We start from the raw sequence: 14,688 nt of genomic DNA, 5'->3' as shown, positions 1-14,688 counted from the left end.
GTGGCTCATATTTGACCAATGCCAAAATCCACAATCCTCCAACTGTTGAGTTCCCCTTGAACAGCAGGGATGATGACATAAGGAGGGGGCAGAGCTAGACTCCATTCTGAGGAAGCTCTAAGAGGAAGTCAAAAGTCAACTGGGATTCTGGGGAAAAATAGAACTGAATTTTCTCTTTATTGTTAAATAAAAAACTAAGGTCTGTTTGAAGTGATTTCAATGTTCCCAGTGAGTTAGTAACACAGATAACCATACTTAGCAGGACCTAGGCTGTGATAAGGACTTAATAAATGTTTATAGCAAAAATGAATGAAAAAAAATGAATGAAAGAACAGAATAAGTCAACTAGAGGGCAGCTGGTTTCAACGTACAAGCCACGCAGATTAGCCTGACTAGCACCAGGGAAATGGAAATAAGTCAACAGAGAGATGAGCATGAAGATGGTGAATTTGAGCAGTCTCTGGGTCTGTAAGTAAACGAGAAAACAGGCAAACACATTGAAAACCCACATATAAAGGTTTTTGTGTCTTCTAGTTCTCTAAACAATCATAAGGGCTTCTTCTTGAGTTCATTACATGATCTATTTTAAAAAAACCCAAGCACAGCTTTTGGAAAGTCAACAAGGCTTTGCAGGCTGGGCTCCCCAGAAACAGGGAAGTAAATACTATGAGCCTTTTGGTACCCTGGGTGAGTTACCACACTTGGGTTGTAAATTATTCCTTCAGCTATAATTACAACATTAATTGCGAGCTTTATTTATTTAGTGTGACTCATGAGGTAAGAGGTTTGCTATTCTGCATGGTTGGTGAAGGGGCAATTCTGAACCACAGTGAAGAATGGCTGGTGATGTGTGGGTCTGGGATGCCGTCTTCTATCTGGCCTTGGCTGTGGGCAGTGTTGGGGAGGCAAATTTCCACTCCCATCCTCTTAGGGTCTGGCTAGGCCCAAGAATTAAGTTGACATAAGCTAGATTAATAGATGAAAAGTATACAAATTTATTTAATACAAGCTTTATGTGGCACAGGAGCCCTCCAAAAGAAAATGAAGACTCAAAGAAGCAGTTAAGAGTCCATCACTTACATACTGAATTGGACAAAGTAAAGCAAGTTGTGAAAATGTGATAAGCAAAGGGGCTTGGGCTCACGTAGCTAACTGGTACAGAAGTGACTGGGAAAGTAAGTTAGTTTAACAAGATTTGCTTATACAGCTAGTGCTCTACTTACGACCACGATTGGTTCCGACAGACTGGTCGTAACACGATTTGGTCGTAAGTTGAGTAGGCTATATGCACGCAGAGATGGTAGTGCTGCTGGAAGCTGGTTTGCTCTGTCATATGCCCAGCTGGGCAACGTTTGCGCTGCCAGACGCGGCGCAGTCGTGGCTAGCGATTTTGGTCGTAAAGTCGAATGGTCGTAAGTTGCATAGGTCATAAGTCGATCAATACCTGTACAAATTTTCCTAGGCTTCAACTTTCTGTCCTTGATGATCAAGACTGTTGCTTTCTTTCTGGTATAGGGAGGATCTCCTTCACATGGGATTTTCTCTTTTGCTTTTAAGAAATAGAATGAAGATTAGAGTGATCTTCCTGTACTTGCTATTTTTTTAAGTGCCTTTATTTCAGGATCGTCAATATGCTAGAGCAGCATATTTTGTGGTGGCATAGTTTTAACTCCTACACTAGAATAAGGCCTTGCTCACTAAATCATGCCATGTTAGGATGAGAAAACATCACTGTTTCCTGACAAATAAGAAGAAATAAGCTCATGGGGAATACTAATGTTCCTAAGGAAAGCTATAGCACTTGGAGTTATCTCCTAATGCTTTTTGAGACTACACCTTGGTGCCCCAAACACCACTTCCTGGTACCATTCCTAGAGGCAGAATCCTAAAGTAAAAGGACTAGGGATCTTAAGTAATCAGACACGTTTTATATCCTTTTGCTCTGTCCCCTTTCCTACAAAAGCAATGGAGAGGGTAATGCTGTCCTGTAACAGCTCAGGCAGTGGCTCAGCAGTGCTCTGCTTTGGTGAATTGGTTTAGGAGAGGCCAGTGTCACTTCAGACCTGAGGAAAGGAACTGGGCTCCTCATAAACCCTTACTGCAATCTGTTTTTCCACTTATGATTACAATTCTTAGAAATGCTTCCATGAATTTAAAGAAGCAAAAACAAAGTACATGTGAATGCCAATTTACCCAAGTTGTGCCAGGAATGATATTGACATGTGTAGTAGTTACTTTGGTAGGCTTGTCCACATTTCCTGGAAAAACAGCCCTAGCTCAGCTAATTGAATGCCAGCAAAGCATATTAACTTATGTTACTAACTTTATAGTTTATCTTATTAATTAATCTTAATGACCATCTATGATACAATTAATTAAGATGTATTTAGATATACTGATTAAACAAACACATGGGACCTGGCATCAGATAGGATGGGCTCATATCCTGGCTCTATTACTCACTAGCTTGTTGGTCTTAGAAAAATTACTTAATCTTACAACCTCAGTTTCCTCATTTACAAAATGGGTATAAGAACCATTTTGTCAGATTGTTTTGAGAATTAAATGAATTAAACCATGTGACACAGTTAGTTAAAAAAAAAAGTGTGGCATGTATTACTTCTCAAAAAAAGAAGGCTACATATTTGCTTGATTGCAAGATGCACATTTTCCATATCTTGATATGCTGGAAATCAGGATGAGTCTTAAAAGCTTTCAAAAGAGACTCTCCAGTTGCTAGCCAGGGAATCTAACAAATCGTCTTTGCTTGCTTGTGTGCATGTGGCAACTTTACCAGGCACAGAAGGGAAGTGTTCACTTCATTTGATTTAGTATCACGGGTAGTACTGCGGGTGCACACTATCTAAATTAAATTTAGAAGTGTCATTGTAAAACAGCAACAAAAACATTTTCAAACACGTTTCCACCATAGTGCAGCACTGAAACAGAATTACTGTGAATACAGAAGACTGTCTACCCCACAGCAGGCAATGCAATTAAAAACATCAGAGAATGCCAAAGTTCTCAGAATACATCACTGAATTTTCAAAGCTATAAGAAAGAGGTGAGTATAATCAGTTTTTTGAAGTTCTATCACTGAAGCTCAGAATATCAGATAAAAGCTACTAGCTGACTTTCAAGAAAAGCAGTTTAAAGTCCAGCGATATGTAATCCACGGGGGAAAAAAAAAAAAGAAAATTCAATAAGAAGAGGAAACAGAGAAAATAGCAGATTCTTTAATGTGCTATTAAATTATATGACCAATCCCCAAATTGCTGCATCTGTCAAGACAATAGGCATTGGTAATAAAAATCAGAATATCATTATGATCTAGAAGTGACTCTGAATTATTTTTATACTTTGTAAAAGAAGCTTAGAACCAAATGGTCATATTGATATAGGTGAAGGAAGTGGTATGTAATGGTATGAATAAACTTTTATAGTTGTGTGTGTGTTTTTTTTTTTTTAGATGGAGTCTTGCTCTGTTGCCTGGCTGGAGTGCAGTGGCGTGATCTCAGCTTATTGCCACCTCTGTCTCCTGGGTTCAAGCGATTCTCCTGTCTCAGACTCCTGAGTAGCTGGGACTACAGGTGCATGCCACCACGCCCAGCTATTTTGTATTTTTAGTGGAGAATGGAGTTTCACCATGTTGGCCAGGATGGTCTTGAGCTCTTGGCCGCATGATCCGCCCACCTCAGCCTCCCAAATTAATGGGATTACAGGGGTGAGCCATTGTGCCCGGCCTATAGGCTCTTAAAAATATATAATTAATATGGTATTTTGCTTTTTCTGGAAGAATTGTCAATAAAATGGTGCTTTTTTCCTTTTTTTTTCTTTATACAATGGCGGATGTATCAGAATCAAGGGGATATAATATGATCAAGATGACTGAAAGAGTCATGTTGAATATAGCAATATCTCTTAGGTGTGTGTGCTCAGTGTACAGTGTCTTTCTGGCAGTCATTTTATGCGAAGTAGCTCCTCTGGCCTCAGTTGTTTAGACTAGACATGCACCTGTGACTCAAGTTGGACTGAAGTCTCCTCCTAGGAATCTGGAATTAGGACAGAGAGAAAGAGTCTCTGAACTTGGGAGGGATGACAACATGCCATGTATATGGAGTATCAGAGAGTACTAGTATGGCCAGAAAGAAGAGTGCAGCAGGCTGCAGGGAGAAGCTGCCGTGAGGGGTGCCTGGGAGGAGCCCATGTTGTTGATGGCTTGCCATTTCTTGGTTCCAGTCTGTCCTCAGACTAGGCTGTATTCTGGTCCTGGGGTTCCTTGAGTTAAGTTACCCTTGTATTATTAAAATGAATTCTCTATATTTTTGCTTATGTTAGCTTAGCTTGTTTTTTTATTCTCTGTACCTGAGAGAGCCCTAACTGATACTTTCTTCTTGTCACAGACTAAGTCAAAAGTATGGTATTGCTGTGATTTGAGATTTCCTAGCTGGCCACCCCAGGCCATGGGCAGCCTCAGCAGAACCCCAAATACCTTCCATTTTCCCCGTGATGCCATAAAGCATGTTATCATTTTCTACATGGCCTTGGCATGAAAAAGGTTGGACAACACTGGTTTAAGATATGTTTTAAGTCAAATCAACATTGGGGGTAATGACAGACTGATGTGCCTGAGCAAATGGACATGCTACCTGTGGTTTCTTAGACTATCACAGTTAGAGCTAGAGGATATCTCAGAAATCTTGCTGTTCAGGCCTTTCATTTTGTAGGTAAGGATGCTGAGATGTAGAGAGATTGATTTGCTCAAGATAACAAGAGTTTTATTGATTTGGGAACCCGTGGGAGGGGGTCAGCTGTGAGACATCACATGACCAGACTGGCTACCATCTCATTAAAGGTCAGCCCTTCCCTGTGTGCTCTGGATCCGATGCCCTCTCACCTATTATTAAGAACTTTGCTTCTTTGATTATGTTCTTTTCTTTCTGCTTTAGTCATGTTTTCCTTTCAATCAGATCATCTCAGCTGCACACAAACATTTTCTAGTCTCTCTGAGCAAAAAAGCAAGGACTTGAACCAACTCCTTGACCTTTTGGGCTGAGGAGTCTCTTTGCATCTTTTCTCAGTCAAACCTCAACAGTTGTCTATGCAGCTATTATAGAAATTTCTTTCACATTTCTCATCTCCTGCCTGAGCCATTATAGTTGGGCTTCCACCATGACCACCAATTCGCTGAAATTACTCTTGTCAACGTCAAAGTAAAAAGTGATTTTCATGTTGCTAAATCTAGTGGACATTTCTCTATTCTTATCTAATGTGTTTTTAGCAGTGTCTAATCCACTTGGCCACTCCTTCTTGAAGAATTCTCCTCTTCCAATGCTGCTCATGCCCCTGGTTTCTTCTATTTCAGCAGTCCCCCTCCCCCAAACTCAGACTCTCTTGCCTGCTTCCCCCTCTCAAATAATCCTCTAAATGATTATTTTCTGGGGAGCTCTTAGGGACCCTTTCCCCTTTCCTGATTTTTCTCCCTAGTTGGATTTCATTTATTCCTATGGATTCAAATACCAAATAAATTTGGTCCTGATATTAAAGACTAGCAAACATACCTTCTGCCCTGATCCCTCATCAGAACTTCATTCTTGCAGATCCATCTGCCTACCTGACGTTTCCACTTAGGTGTCTCATAGATAAGGTAAAATTTATAAGTCCAAATGGATTGTTAATACTACCCACAAATCTCAGTCTCACCTAATGGCCTTGCTATTTTCTTAGCTACTCCAAGAATCCTAGGAATGATATTTGATTCCTTCCTTTCTCTTCTTGCCCAAGTCTCATCTATCAGAAGAGTATCTTTGTTGTATTTCTTAAATATGCCCTAATCTCCCTTTTCTTGAACTCCATTGCTACCATTTATTCCAGGTCAACATCTTTTAGTCTTCCCACACTAATTTACTTGTCACGAATTATTAAAGATAATACGTTTAAAATAGAAATTGCATCAGGTCACCCCCAGCACTGCTTAAAACTCTCCAGAGACTTGCCATTGCACCTAGAACAAAGTCAGAGCTTTTAACCATGGTCTCTAGGATTTGCATAGTCTCATCCCTTCTCCAACCATATGTCTTAACTTGCTTTTCTCTAATGGATGGAATTCACCCATTCTTTTTTCTTTCTCAAAAATGCCATTCTCTGTCTTGCTCTGTAGTCTTTGAACATGTTCTTTTCTTAATTGCAGAATCTCTTTTTCTCATTTTATGTATGTCTGCAGCTCTTTTAAAAATCTTTGTCTCAACTTAACTGACATTTCTTTAGAAAGATCTTCCTTGGCTCTTCTAAACTTAAGACTCTTGTTTGTCTCAACAACAGCATTAAACATAATATATAAACATTTAAACTATTTTATTTATTTGACTTTTTTCCTCTTCTTTTTCTCTTCCAAATTGCAAACTTCCTGATGTTAGGACTACCTATCTTTTCTACCTCTAGAACCTATTACAGTACCTGGCTCAATTTGCTTTGTAAATGAATAAGACATTTGAAGAAATTAGTTTATATAAAAGCAGTATGTCCACAATCTTTTCCTTTCTATACAAGACTATGCTGTGATCATTTGAGTAGAATGGAAAGCAGTGATAAAATTTTAATGAAGGAAACAGTTGCGTATATCTGTAAATATGGTTTGTTAGGAGTCTCTGAAACCTGAGATGGTTGAAATCAAGCTTATGGAGTTGGCCTAAATGAAGCAATATCCTACAATTGCTACAAAACTTCTCTTATGTTATCTTTTGGCTGCTGATTGCTGGTGGCATATTTCCTTTAAAGAGAAAACTATGTTCCTTGGAATTTCTTATAGGACTAACACAACTCTGCTCACTGAGTTTTGCAATTGTTAAACTTTTGTTTATTTTTCTCTCAGTGAATATGGATGGGAGGTAGAAGGTTAATTAATATGATATTTTTTCTAACATATCTCAGACCTAGATGTTAAAACAAGCCTGTGTTGGGTTTTAGTCACTGTTTGTTTGTTTCAGAGGGCGCATTACTGCTTTGTGACTCTGGGTATAAGGTATTTCTCTTCTTTCTCAGTTCTCTGTTTTTAATTATTATTATTATTTGGTTTTATAAAGTGTGATATTCACCCCATGTGCAAAGCTCTTCCTGGACACTTTAATTCATGGAAGAAAATTTTCTCTAGTGATTTTTAAGGTAAAAACAGTACTTATGCTAAGATTATCCAATAGCAGGGGTCCTTAATTTTGTCCTGAATCACAGATTGCCTTGTGTATCTAGTCCAAGCTATGTAATAATTGCATTGAAAAATGCATCTACATACACCAACATGTTTTGGGTGCATGTTTATGAATTGACTAAAGCCCACTCATGAGCCCTACATGTTAAGAACCATTATTCTTCAATGCTCATAGACACCCTGATGAACTCCCTTATTCTCCACCCATGAATGTGACAAACCAAACATTTCTGATGGAGGGGGTCACATTTAGGTCCAGAGCATGAGAATTCAGTTCCCCTTACCCTTCAAAACAAGAGTTGAAGTTCTTCCTCCATCCCAAGGTTGTCTAGTCTTAACAGTTATGTTACATAACACCTACCGTGATTGAAGTGCTTTCTTCTTTTTGGTGATAACCAAATATTTTTGTATGAGGTATTTGGTTATCACACAAAAAAGTTTATTTCTTCCAAGAACCCATGATGCCATTAGGAAGATAAGACAAATGGAAACAGTTTATTAATGTACACACTGAATTCCTTGCTCTGGATGACATCAAAATAAGTAAGAACTATTTTTGTACTCAAAACACATACGATCTGCTTGGGATGTTGGAAATAGACAAATGGCATTGATACAAAGGTAAATAAAATAAGAGTTGGAAGAGTGGCTTGAGCCTGGTGAGACAGGTTTCATGATAAAGGGAGAGGGGAGGGTGGCAGATGGGACCGCTATGCCTGCTCTCTGTTACGTTTCTCAGGAGCTCCATGGGGCCCTAGGCTAGTAGCAGACAGAATGTCTATATCTGTAGCACCGCCAAAATCTCATAAAGACCTATGAGATCCTTGAATACGGGGTTTGAGCCTTACTCATGTTTAAAACATTTCTTTAGGGCATAGCTCAGTCTTTGCCAAAGAGGAGCTGCTAATAAATGTTGGTTGCATAGAGACTGAAACAAAACAAACAGAACAAAAGAGCACCCCCTTCCAAAATAACAACGACGACCAGCAAAGAAACGTAAAAGCCTGTCGACACACACTGTAGTCCCAAATGCTAACCAAGGGGTTACTTAGGTCTTGACCACTAGGATTTGACTCCCTAACACAGACATGCTGTGGTACACATGGAAAATACTTTGTACATATCATGGTCCTCCTTAGTGAGCCTCTGTCGTTGTGGAGAAATAATCTAATTCATTTCAGAAAACAGTATAAAGAGGAGAATCTCTAATTATTTCTATTTATATGACTTTTTTGTTTTGTTTAATTTCCCATTTGGTACATGGTAATATGGCTGATAATCATTTGAAAAATGTTGCGTTGCTTATGAGCTATTATAAATTACTTTCTACACAACCCATTTTTTTATTATAATATAGAGATATACTAAGATACGGCTGCTTTTATTTGTTCTTTGCTATAACATTTGCTAGTAATTTTTTTTTCATTATTGGCAATGCTTACATAATGACATACTAACACCTACAGGAATGAATCATAGTTCATCTCAAAGATTTATGGCATGCCTACAGAAAAGTACCTTATGATGCAAACTAGAAAGTTTAAATTATCTCCTGAAAGTTCCACAATCAGGCAAACAAGCAAATGTGGTTTAGAGGTCAAAATAAAAAAATGAATCAGTTTCAACTCTTTTCTTTACTTAAGTAATGAGAGAAGAAGGATTGGGAAATGCTGTTAGCAAGCAGATAAATCATTTCTTCATAACACAGAAATAGAAAGCTTCCTTGTGTGGGAGGGTTCATGTATACCTTCTGCATGTAAGCTCTCTCTTCTTCCTGCATCTTGATTAGCAACAAGAGTGTGGTTGTGAAGGTCTGCTTGGATTCTAGGCAGAGTTTTTCAAAGCATCCCCTTTGCTTTTCAGCCACTTCCATTTGCCATGGTCCTTGCTTGGGTTGGCCAGGTTTCTCCCATTCATAGTTATCCTTAGAGTTCAGTAAGACCTTAGCAAGTATTGTGGTAGGAGGAGGGGAGCTATGTGGTTATGTTTATGACTTTATTTTTCTTTTCTTCCTTTCTTTTTATCTCTCTTCATGCCTTCTCTCCACCTTTCTGGTCCCTTGTCGTGTGACTTTATCCTTGTTTCTCTCTTTCTGTTTTCTACTTGGCTCTCTGTATCTGTGCCTATGTCTCTGTCTCTTTTCTTCTTTTACCTTCCTCTAACTCTTCATGTGTTTATTATGCATTACCATATGCCAGCACTGAGTTAGGGGTTGGTGATGATAAAGATAATTAAAAAGATGCTTTCCAGGGTTCTCAGTGTAACAGGAACCCTGTTACACTGAGAGGAGGGAAAAGACATGAAAAAAGTGATGGCCTATAATCCCAGCACTTTGAGGAGATCAAGGCAGAAGGATCGTTTGAGCCCAGGAGTTTGAGAATAGCTTAGGCAACATAGGAAGACTTTATGGCATTTGTTTGGTTTTGGTGGAGATGGGGTACCTCTACTAAAACCAAAACAGAAAACAGAAAAAAAATTAGCTGGGTGTGGTGGCATGCACCTGTGGTTCCAGCTACTTGGGAGGCTGAGATGGGAGGATCGCTTGAACCCAGGAGGTTGAGGCTGCTGAGCTGTGACTGTGACGCTGCACTCCAGCCTGAGTGACAGAGCAGGACCCTGTCCTGCGCGCGCGCACACGCACACACGCGCACGCGCGCGCGCGCACACACACACACACACACACACACATATTAATAGAGTTATAAACAAGGTGCTATAGAGTAAGACAAAGAAGTATTTATCTCTGTTTGAAAAGGTAAGGATGAGTTAAAATCTGAAACAAGTCCTGAAAGATAGGCAGGGGTTTTCCCCATGAACAATGGTGGCCCCAACAGAGCCCATTCCATAGGGGACAACGCGTACAAAGGTGTGGAGGTGAGACAATGCAAACATTGTGGAAACAGCAAACAGAGCACCTATATTTAGTCCACTCACAACCAGAAATAAAGGGCGGGTCACAGAGCAATAGTGTCTATAATGGAATGGTAATTCTTATCCAGATACGTACACAAGTCCTGTGCAACTGGTGCATTTTTAAGTTTTTCTACCAATAATCACCCTGAAATGCATGTAATGTAGCTGTTAGGAGGTGATTCTCCTTCGCAGTCTGAATTATTGGCATTTGGCTAAGAGGAGCTCCTCTGTTCCTCTAACCAAAAAGGTTTATGCTGACTCTTTCCCAAACTAAAAGTATAATAGAAGCCAAATGTTGGGGGCTTGAGGGCAACTGATAATGCTACTCCACTTTCCTTTCCACCTAGTTCTGAACCAATTAAGAGAGGAGTAATGAGTAATGCAGATGACATTCCAAATAGCCCCTTTATTAGCAATAAAGGCTAGTTTGGAGAATGTAGGTCACACATATGACCATAAGAATTTCCTGGCTCCTTTCTCCAATTTGGGGAGACTCACCTACTTAGGTAGGGCTAGAAAACTGTGGACTTCTCTGCAATCCTGATGAAACAGAGCATCAGACCAGAGGTCTCTGCTGGCAAGGAGAGAAATGGGAAAATGAGGCTGAAGAATGCCTGCTATGTTTCTTTTCTTAACTCACCAGTCATATAGATCATTACACCCAACATGATAAAATAAGTGAGTGCGTGGGGAGAGGTCATGAGTGTTATATTGATGATGTCCCATGGAAACTTGCAAAGAGGTAAAAGAAGGTTCCCATCACCAACACCTTGACTAATATTTGTCATCCCTATTCCCCACCATAGGAGGTTGACATTTGAGTGAGTGTGTGAGAAATGTAGTCTTTTCAAATAAAAATGTGATGTGCTTGCTTCGGCAGCACATATACTAAAATAAAAATGTAAGTATTTTAATTTGGATCCCTGGCATGAACTAGTATGACAAGCAGAGATACCTTTTGTAAACACAGTGTTTGTAGCTGCGCTATTTCTTAAAGTAGAGGCATAGCAAGTTGACCTCTCAAGAATCTTCTGGATCTGTGGCTCTAGAGTACTGCACTCTATTAAAAAGAGTGGATTGAGAAATACTAATGTGATGGGTCAGAAAGCAGGAGAGACCCAGGCCTTTAGAAGATACCTAGAATTGAGCAGGAGATTGGAGATACGTGACAGTCTGACCTTTTGAGTTGGCTTTAAATTTGAAAAGCAGGCTGTCAGATTGTTACTGAAACTTTGTTTAGTACATAGTGTTCTGGTAACATTTAACTGCACTCTGTCAAGCTCACAGCTCCCATCTCCAGCTCCCAGGGACTCTTTGCTTTCCCTCTGATGTAGATTCTGCTGGGGTGCTGTGTTCTTTCAAGATAAGACAGCTGCTCTACTCTAGCTTAGAGATGCCTGCATTTTAGTGTCCTTGAATTTCTTAAACAGTTGAAACAAGATTTACAATTTAATTAGCAAGGAGCTGTAATCTGTCAGAGTACCATGCCTTTAATAGCTGCAGAGGCATGCCTGTAGGGGAAAGGGAACTGTAGCTTTTCCAATGAAGTCCTGCTTAAGTCCAGTACATTTACTGTGACCCGTAGCATTGCCTTTCTGCTTCTGTGGCCTTGTCTCCTTTTGTCCCTGACATTGCTGTTGGATGATCCCCTAGTCTTTTCTCCTTGTTCCTGCTCCAACTAGGCATCTTTGGCTGCTTGCCCTCATGTTACCCTAATTCCACTTTCCCTTGATGACAACACATCTCTAAAGTTGGTGAGCCTACCAGTCATTTGGGGTGGGGGTTGAGAGGAGGGCCTTCTTTACAAATGCGGATTCCTCGGCTGTACGTCTGAGATGTTGACTTGAGAGGTCTATGATGTGGTTCAGGAATCTCACTTTGACCTAGCACTCTCAGAGATTCTGAAGGAAGGTGGTCCACCGACCTGACTAAACACTGCCAAGTATGATGCTCTAGTGTCCTGCTTATGTTCTCTCCAGTAAGCGACCTTGGTCTATCATCTCAGTCCTCACTACTGTCATTTAGGTGCTAAAAACTGGAAGGGCCCTGGCTTCTGTAGCTTAAGAAGCTTGAGATAAGACATATTCTAGGCCATATGTTGAGGAAGAGAATCAAATTGGTGAGGTGTTTTGAGATTAAAGGGACAGTCAGATTACATTGTTAGCATGCGCTTTCCATAAAGCTGGAGATCTCTAGTAGAGTTCAGCTCTGTTTAGTTCAATAGCCGGTTCCTCTCAGGCTCTGTGCTTCATGCTGATGACCAGCTCTCTAGGAGCATAGGGTTTTAAGCAGGTGCCTGCTAGAGCCCAGTTTTTCTTCCCCAGGAAGTCTATGAAGAAGTTGGCTGCCTTCAGTGGTATGTGCTCTTCATCATGTGGTTTCTTTTCTTTCTTCTTGGTTTTGTTTTGAGTAGTAGTTGGGAATGTGATCTACAGACATTTCTTTGCATTTATTTTTTAAGTTCTTTAAAACTTTTGCATGTACAGGTTTGTCACATGGGTAAGTTGCATGTTACGGAGGTTTGGTGTACAGATTATTTTGTTACCCAGGTAATGAGCATAGTACCTGATGGATAGTTTCTCAATCCTTTGCCCCCTGCCATTCTCCACCCTCAGGTTGGCCCCAGTGCCTAATCCCGCCCATCTTTGTGTCCATGTGTACTCAATGTTTAGCTCCCACTTACAAGGGGGACCATGGTATTTGGTTTTCTGTTCTTGCACTAATTTGCTTTGGATAATGGCCTCCAATTCCATCCCTGTTGCTGCAGAGGATGTGCTTTTGTTCTTTTTTATGACCATAGTTATTCCGTGTTGCATGTGCACAACCGTGTCTTCAACCATTCCACCACTGATGAGCACCTAGGTTGATTCCATATCTTTACTGTTATGAATAGCACTGTGATAGACATGTGTGCATGTGCAGACCTTACTTTGAAGCACTCTGTGAACAATGTGCATCTCGCTCTTTCTCTCTCTTTTTTTTTTTGAAATGGAGTTTTGCTCTTGTTGCCCGGGCAGGAGTGCAATGGTGCGATCTCGGTTCACTGCAACCTTTGTCTCCTGGGTTCAAGCGATTCTCCTGCCTCAGCCTCCTGAAGAGCAGAGATCACAGGAATGTGTCACCATGCCCGGCTAATTTTATATTTTTAGTAGAGACGGAATTTCTCCATACTGGTCAGGCTGGTCTTCACTCCTGACCTCAGGTGATCCGCCTGCCTTGGCCTCCCAAAGTGCTGGAATTACAGGCATGAGCCACTGCACCTGACCCAATGTGCTTCTCTTTAGGGATATTTTTCCAGGATTACAGAACCCCTGACACTTCAGCAGTGGGAGAGAATAATCAACAGTCTTCTTGCTCCAAGGAGCCTTACTTACCTCTTGGTAGAATGTTAATCGTGGGACTTCTGAATTTCTGGAACTGTTTGTAATTTTATTTTCTTCCTTTATGAGACTTGTTTCATTTTTATTTTTAAACTATTCTTATACTACTTCCTTCTCCTAGACTATTCCTTTACCTAATATCATCTTATTCATTTTCATCATTTTTAATACTCTTAGTTTACTATTTTTAAGTTATCTTTTTGTTTACTATGTCTATCCTGCTTCATTTTATACCACTCTGTCTTTCCTGCTCACTTTCTGAGCCATAATTTTGTCTATTTATTTTGATCCTTTTGGAGCTATGACATTTTGCAAACAGTGAAGAAAAGTTTGTGGGGGATACTTTGCATTTTTGTTTGGTATATGTCTAAGTCCATTTTCACACTACTGATAAAGACGTACCCAAGACTGGGAAATTTACTAAAGAAAGATTTAATAAACTTAGAGTTCCATGTGACTGGGGAGGCCTCACAATCATGGCAGAAGGTGAAAGGCATGTCTCACATGGTAGCAGACAAGAGAAGAGAGCTTGGGCAGGCAGACTCCTGTTTATTTTTATTTATTTTTATTTTTTGATATGGAGTCTTGCTCTGTTGCCTAGGTTGGAGTGCAGTGGTGAGATCTCAGCTCACTGCAACTGCTGGCTCCCGGGTTCAAGCAATTCTTCTGCCTCAGCCTCCCAAGTAGCTGGGATTACAGGCGCATGTCACCATGCCTAGCTAATTATTTGTATTTTTAGTAGAGATGGGGTTTCACTGTGTTAGTCAGGATGGTCTCGAGCTCCTGATCTTGTGAACCACTTGCCTTGGCCTCCCAAAGTGCCGGGATTACAGGCATGAGCCACTGCACCTGACCAAGACTCCTGTTTTTTAAAACCATCAGATCTCATGATACTTATTCACTTTCACAAGAACAGCACAGAAAAGACCTGCCCCCATGATTTAGTTACCTCCTCCCGGGTCCCTCCTACAACACATGGGAATTTGAGATGAGATTTGGGTGGGTACACAGTCAAACCATATCAGTATAGGAAAATTACTTTGAAGTTAGGTTTTTTGCACTAGTTTTTGTGACTTGCTTTGTCATTGTCTCTGCGCCCTATTTATACTTTCTTTGTAAGCAGCATGTTTCACTTGAGTAGTTTGAAATCTAAACTGTTTACGCTCTGCCTCCCTCAGGGAGGTTTCTAGC

The 14,688-nt window shown here is 40.3% G+C and overlaps 1 long non-coding RNA gene across 2 annotated transcripts in view; it reads left to right on the top strand.

Annotated features, from left to right (window-relative positions):
- LOC116550118 overlaps positions 1-14,688 on the top strand; it is a 187,909-nt gene that overhangs the window by 43,050 nt on the left and 130,171 nt on the right. For both annotated transcript variants that reach the window (XR_004268234.1, XR_004268233.1), the window contains exon 2: positions 778-784. This is a non-coding gene — a long non-coding RNA (uncharacterized LOC116550118). The remainder of the gene's footprint in view (positions 1-777; positions 785-14,688) is intronic.

Source organism: Sapajus apella, unplaced genomic scaffold (assembly GCF_009761245.1).
Source record: "Sapajus apella isolate SASKATOON/1434 unplaced genomic scaffold, GSC_monkey_1.0 scaffold7, whole genome shotgun sequence".
Taxonomy (NCBI): domain Eukaryota; kingdom Metazoa; phylum Chordata; class Mammalia; order Primates; family Cebidae; genus Sapajus; species Sapajus apella.
This window is presented reverse-complemented; position numbering and strand designations above follow the sequence as displayed.